Source organism: Mustela nigripes, unplaced genomic scaffold, assembly GCF_022355385.1.
Source record: "Mustela nigripes isolate SB6536 unplaced genomic scaffold, MUSNIG.SB6536 HiC_scaffold_1336, whole genome shotgun sequence".
NCBI lineage: Eukaryota > Metazoa > Chordata > Mammalia > Carnivora > Mustelidae > Mustela > Mustela nigripes.
This window is the reverse complement of record NW_026740743.1, coordinates 1-6,992: the sequence shown is the minus strand read 5'-3', so window position 1 is coordinate 6,992 and position 6,992 is coordinate 1. Positions and strand designations below refer to the sequence as shown.

Here is a 6,992-nt window from a genome sequence, read left to right as displayed (position 1 = left end):
GTCTGTGCTGTATTCTTTACTTTTGTAAGGTTTCTCTCCACTACAGATTGTCTTATGTATATGTGTTCCTGATGACTGACTAAACGTGTTCCCAGGCTTCTTATATCTGGATGGGTTTTTTCCCACATAAATTTTTGGATGATCACCAGAACTGGAGGACTGGTTAAAATCTCTTTCACATTCATTGGAATTTTCTCTTATATGCATACTGTTAGACAGAAGGATGGATCTTTGAGAAAAGTCTTCCCCACATTTAATAGGCTTGAAATGGTTCCCTGCAAAATGAGTCCTCAGATGTTTATTAACATTTGAGCCTTCATGAATTTTTTTCTCAGATTCACTGCCTTGAGCAATTCCCTCTCCATTGAAAATGCTCTGGGAATTTGGAAGGGTTGAGTCTTTAGTGAAGGACCTCTCAAATGGATCCCACTTAGCAGTTGTTTCTCCACATTGAAATCTCTGAAGTTTAGAAATATTTGAATGAAAGGTCAGTCCAACCCTATTTTCAAAACTGTTCAAATCATTATGTTCAGCACAGGCTCGGTAACTTTCCAGATGTTCCACATTCTCCATCCATAAATATGGATGTTTGAGTGTTTGAGTGGAGCTCCTGCTGACAGAAACACCCTGCCTTACAGAACTAATGGACTTAAAAAGGAAGGTTTTACCAAGTATTTTGTATCTTTCACTATTCTGGGCAGTCGTCTCAATTTGGATATATCCTTTTCGATCATTATCCCAGTCTATCATTAGGTGTAACTTCTCAAGGACACTATGTTTATATCGACCCACTGACACATTTTGAAATGAAGCTTCTTTGCATGGCTCTGGCAGGAAGCTCAGGGTGCCCTGTGAAGATACAGCTGAAAGATATTGAAAAAAACAGAAAAGTAAAGTCATTCCACTTACTACTTTCAGATGAATATACTGAGGATGTCTAATATAGCAACCATAAAATCAATCAGAGAATGTCAGCAAGATGGCTGAGAAGGAAGCATCAGGACTTTGTTCCTCCGTGGACACATCAATTTGCACACAACATACTGACCACACAGCTTCATAGAAAAGTCTATAGTATTGTCAGGGTCTAACACAAATCACTCTCCTCTATATCAAATTAATCAGGAAAAGTAGCATATTAGAAGCCTAAAATCAGCAGAAGGAAGGAATATTTTTGAAGATTTATTTGAGACAGAGAGAGAGAGACAGAGAGGGAGAGCATGAGTGAGGTGAGGGTCAAAAGGAGAGGGGCAAATCGATTCCTTGCTGAACAGGGAGCCTGAAACAGGACTGAGTCCCAGGACCCCGAGATCATGACCTGAACAGAAGTCAAAGGCTTAAACACAAGCCATCCTGGCACCCCTGGAAGAAAGGAAATTCAACATAAAACAAAAATGAAGAAAATAGAATTTAGCAAGAATAGGAATGTATCAATAGGAGGATTTAGTTTTCAAGAAAAAAAAATTAAAAACTGACAGATCTGTAACCAAATCAAGTTCAGATTGAAAGAGAAGACCAACTAATTAAGATTGGAAGAAGCAGTGTGGTAGCTACTCAGACAAAGGTTGACTATTTCTTCAAACAATGGACAATCTGAAGGGAAACAGAGAAAGGAAGGTATTGTGGTCTATAAAGAAGAAACTGCACTTTGGTAACCTGGGAAACTACAAAATTTAGACATGACAAATGTCCAGATTATGTGTGACAGATGCCCTAAGTACTATTGTCTGTGTTCTTTTCTACAAAGCAAGTCCATAAACCTGGGTCCAGAGGCTTTTTTTTTTTTTTAATTATGAAAAGTCAACAGAAGATCACAAGGTGATAAAAGAAATAGAAAAATGTGTTCCCCTCATGAGAACAAAAGAAATCCCACAAAAAAACCCTCAGTTAATAAAGAACTCTTACTTGCATGGCAAAGAATTAACCATCATAAAGATGCACATGGAGAAAGAGAAAGCAGGTATGTAACTCAATGAGATCAGAAAACAGGTCATGACCAAAATGTAAACCCAAAGAGACTAAGTATAACAATCAGCCAAGCAGCAAAAGGGAGTTAAAGAACACAATGACGGAAGTTAAAAACACACCAGTGGGTCACCCACAGACTTGCCCAAGCAAAAGAAAGAATCAGACAATCTAAAGACACTTGTCTTCAAGATCAAGATCAAAGAAAAATGTCAAAAAAGACAGGGTCTGGGACTCATAAGAGTCCTGTAAGTGGACCGATATGTACATTAAGAGGACCCCATAAAGATAGGAGAGTGAAAGGGGGCAGAGGGTTGACATGAAAAACTAAAGGCTTCGGGGCGCCTGGGTGGCTCAGTGGGCTAAGCCTCTGCCTTTGGGTCAGGTCATGATCCCAGGGTCCTGGGACTAAGCCCTGCATCGGGCTCTCTGCTCGGCAGGGAGCCTGCTTCCTCCACTCTCTCTGCCTTCCTCTCTGCCTACTTGTCATCTCTCTTTGTCAAATAAATAAAATCTTTAAAAGAAATGTAAGAATTACTTTTGATTACCCCAAAAGTGCTTCTTATACAAAGAGAATATAAATTCAACAATACAGATGTAGAAATTAATGCTAGCATTATAACAACTCACCTAGATATGCTAGAATATTCATAACCACCAGAAATACATAACATGAGTTACAAACAATGTCTGGGTAATATTTACATAGACAAATACAAACATAATATTATTTGGAAAGGGCATAAGCCTGGTTCATATTTGAGTTACATTCGCATTGTTCAAAAGTGTTGAAAACTGTCTTCCTATTAAAAAAATATAGATTAAAAAAAAAAAAACACAACTAACTAATTTTGTGGAAAATCCCACACAAAAGGAAGCACATTATTATGGAATAGGCAAAACCAAAATAAGCCCAATTTTAACTAAAAAAATCTACAGAATAAAATATATGAATGATTGTTTTTAAAAGATTTTATTTATTTATTTGACAGAGAGAGATCACAAGTAGGCAGAGAGGCAGGCAGAGAGAGAGAGGAAGCAGGCTCCCTGCTGAGCAGAGAGCCCGATGCGGGACTCGATCCCAGGACCCTGAGATCATGACCTGAGCCGAAGGCAGCGGCTTAACCCACTGAGCCACCCAGGTGCCCCATAAATGGAATTTTAGTTCAGGGACAATTAATCATAAGTCTTTTTTTTTTTTAATTTTAAGATTTTATTTATTATTTATTTGACAGACAGAGATCACAAGTAGGCAGAGAGGCAGGCAGAGAGAGAGGAAGGGAAGCAGGCTCCCTGCTGAGCAAAGAGTCCCATGCGGGGCTAGGTCGCAGGGATCCTGGGATCATGACCTGAGAGGAAAGTAGAGGCTTTAGCCCACTGAGCCACCCTTGCACCCCAATTGTAAGGCTTTTTTTTTTTTTTTAACAATTTTACTCAGAATGTATCTGGATTTAATCCATTTAATACATTCTTATAAAATGATTGTCTGCATACTTTACAACTTTGATGGCATTTGCTTATTTAGAAAGGGAAGTTACTTGCTTCTCTGCTTTGCTCTAAAGAATTGATTATAACCTTGAATTCTGTGTAAGAAGAGGAGTATATCAGTAGCAGATCACATATTTTGATGGCACTTAAGTCCTTATTCATAATATTTTTCATTACACCTCTTCATGATTGATTTTAATGGAGATTCCTTACAGTTTTACTGTGACTGAACATAAGTCAAAATTGAAAATGCCTTTTTCTATGGATATACAGAATTAAAATTATAGTTCTATAGAAGATTGCCTTTAAAATCATTCATATATTTGGGCGCCTGGGTGGCTCAGTGATTTCTCTCTGTCAAATAAATAAATAAAATCTTTAAAAATAAAATAAAATTCCATTTATGAACAGAACATTTTTTTCAATGTGGGAAATTTACTATCTACATCACTTCTTATAAACCACATGCCCATGTCATATCAGGACTTTTGATCTTATAAGTAAAGATGAGTCTCATATACAACTAATAAGAAAGTGAAAACATATGACAAAGTCACAGGAACCTCTTATTTTGAAGCAAAATTATAAAGTGATGCAATTACTAATAAGCTACGAATTGAGACTTTATTTCAGGCTATGGGTTCTAAAAGTTCTGAATCTCCTATAATATTACTTTGTGTAGGAAATCCAGCAAATAAATAGAGACATTACATTAGTTCACCACTGGGGAATGGAACACATGGAACGGAAACTTCTCCTTACTACAAAAAGAATTTGAAGTGAAATAATTATATTGTCTAATCTTAGGGAAATGCTTTGTTACCCTATAAACTGACTGAGACTCAGTTTTATATGTTTAAGATTAAAGCCTCCATAACATTGGAAAGCATAAGCCAGAAACCAGGTGGTGTCTATCTCCAGTGTTCTGGGGATTTCCGCACCAATCCCCAGTATGCCTACCACTACTCAGGCTCACGTTCTCACATAAAGCAAATGTGCGATGTAGAACGTAGAAGAGACTCAGCATAGAGACCCTCAGAAATAGAGAGATTATCCCAAGACTCTCAAAACAATAGAAGAGCTCTCAGATTATGGAGACCCACCCACTCCCAGGAGAGTCTCCTGGTCCTCCCTGTGGACATGATAGACCATCACTGGAGCTGAAGCAGAATCCTTAGAGAAAATTAAAGCATGATGATGTTGGCTCGGAGATGTCCCTCTGGGAGAGACAGAGACATAAGACGGGGCTTCTCCAACTGATTTTCAATCAAGCAGAGCTACTAGAATCACATTTGAAGGTTTACCTTCCTCCTTCAGACTTGGACTTCACCTCTGTCATCTGCTTCATCCATTCCCACCTACCTGGATTAAAGACCACTGTCTTCTTTCTCTTCATATCCCAAGGGTCCTTCTTTTGCTCCAAAAAGGAGACCAAATCAGGCTTTGACACAATGAGACCTGTTTAATAGAGAAACCAAATATACATATTGTTGGAGAGTCTTTCAATCTACACTGCACTTAGCAGAGAAGAGAGAACATTGCAGAATTCTAAAAGATGATATGCCAAACACTGTTGACCAGCAGCCCCTGCAGAACATGAAGGACTTTCAAATAGTCACATCCTAACTTGCGCTTCTAAGTACTGCTGAGACAATAATAAGGAGTGAAAATTGGAGTTTAAATGCAGGTAGTACCATTTTATGCAACGCCAGGCTTTCAACAGCTGCTGATCTACAGAAATGATGTTACCTGAAGGAAGGGGAGGCTGAAGCTGAAAAGCAATCATCAGGATTTTGACTACACCTACCAATCCTTACTTGTGTTCCTTAGTGCAGTGATCTGATCTCCAGTTATGCAAAGAGGAATCATTCAAGAGACAGTCTTCAAAGGAGAATGAAACCCTGAGTATGGGTCTGGGAAATCTGCAAGGAGTCATTCTCACCCAAGAAGAGCAGGTGTCTATAGTTCTCCAACATCACATCCCTGTACAGTTGCCGCTGAGTGTGGGTCAGGCATCCCCACTCTTCCTCGGAGAATTCGATGGCCACATCCCTGAAGGCCAGCTGTCCCTGCAATAAATATCACAGTCACCAAATGCCACTGATACAGTTCACAATGGGCCATAAGATCAAAGAGGGAGAGTTAGTGTCTCCAGCTAGACTCCAACACCTGTCCTTCACTACTTACCTGACTATCCCCACCAAATTTTATCCCACATTTGACTTAACCTTTTCTTTTCACCTTATCCTTTTTTTTTAATGTTTTAAAATTTTTATTTATTTATTTAATTTCTTTTCAGTATTCCAGAATTCATTTTTTATGCACCAAACCCAGTGCTCCATACAATACATGCACTCCTTAATACCTACCATCAGGCTCACTCAACCTCCCACCCCTCGCTCCTCCAAAACCCTCAGATTGTTTTTCAGAGTCCACAGTCTCTCATGGTTCGTCTCCCCTGCTAATTTCCCCCAAGTCCTTTCTCCCCTCTATCTCCCCATGTCCTCCCTGTTATTTGTTATGCTCCACAAATAAGCAAAAACATATGATAACTGACTCTCGCTTGACTTGTTTTACTCAGCATAACCTCTTCCGTTCCCATCCATGTTGACACAAAAGTTGAGTATTCATCATTTCTGATGGACGCATAATACTCCATAGTATATATGGACCACATCTTCCTTATCCATTCGTCCGCTGAAGGGCATCTTAGTTCTTTCCACAGTTTGGTGACTGTGGCCATTGCTGTTATGAACATTGGAGTACAGATGGCCCTTCTTTTCACTCTATCTCTATCTCTGGGGTAAATACCCAGTAGTGCAATTGCAGGGTCATATGGGAGCTCTATTTTTTCTTTCTTTCTTTTTTTTAAAGATTTTATTTATATATTTGACACACAGAGAGAGAAATCACAAGTAGGCAGAGAGGCAGGCAGAGAGAGGGGGGGAAGCAGGCTCTCCACTGAGCAGAGAGCCCGATGCGCGACTTGATCCCAGGACCCTGAGATCATGACCTGAGCTGAAGGCAGAGGCTTAACCCACTGAGCCACCCAGGCACCCTATTTTTCATTTCTTAATGAATCGCCACACAGTTTTCCAAAGTGGGTGCACGAACTTGCATTCCCAGCAACAGTGTAAGAGGATTCCCTGTTCTCCACATGCTCTCCAACACTTAGTGTTTACTGTCATGTTAATTTTGGGCATTCTAACTGGTGTAAGGTGGTATCTCAATGTGGTTTTGATTTGAGTCTCCCTGAAGGCTAGTGATGATGACCATTTTTTCATGTGTCTGTTAGCCATTTATATGTCTTCATTGAAGAAGTGTCATAAAATCTATCTATGAAAAACCCACTATGATGGGGTCCCTGGGTGGCTCAGTGGGTTAAGCCTCTGCCTTCAGCTCAGGTTATGATCTCAGGGTCCTGGGATCGAACCCCACATTAGGCTCTCTGCTCAGCAGGGAGTGTGTTTCCCCCTCTCTCTCTGCCTCTCTGCCTACTTGTGATCTCTCTCTGTCAAATAAATAAATAAAACCTTAAA

The 6,992-nt window shown here is 39.7% G+C and overlaps 1 long non-coding RNA gene across 1 annotated transcript; it reads right to left on the bottom strand.

Moving 5' to 3' along the window:
- Positions 1–783: 783 nt before the first annotated feature.
- On the bottom strand, positions 784–5,508 carry LOC132008817 (uncharacterized). The gene is made up of 3 exons (XR_009401731.1): positions 5,396–5,508; positions 4,816–4,911; positions 784–863 (listed from the first exon to the last, which is right to left on the bottom strand). It is a non-coding gene; the product is annotated as an uncharacterized LOC132008817 (long non-coding RNA).
- Between the last annotated feature and the right edge of the window lie 1,484 nt (positions 5,509–6,992).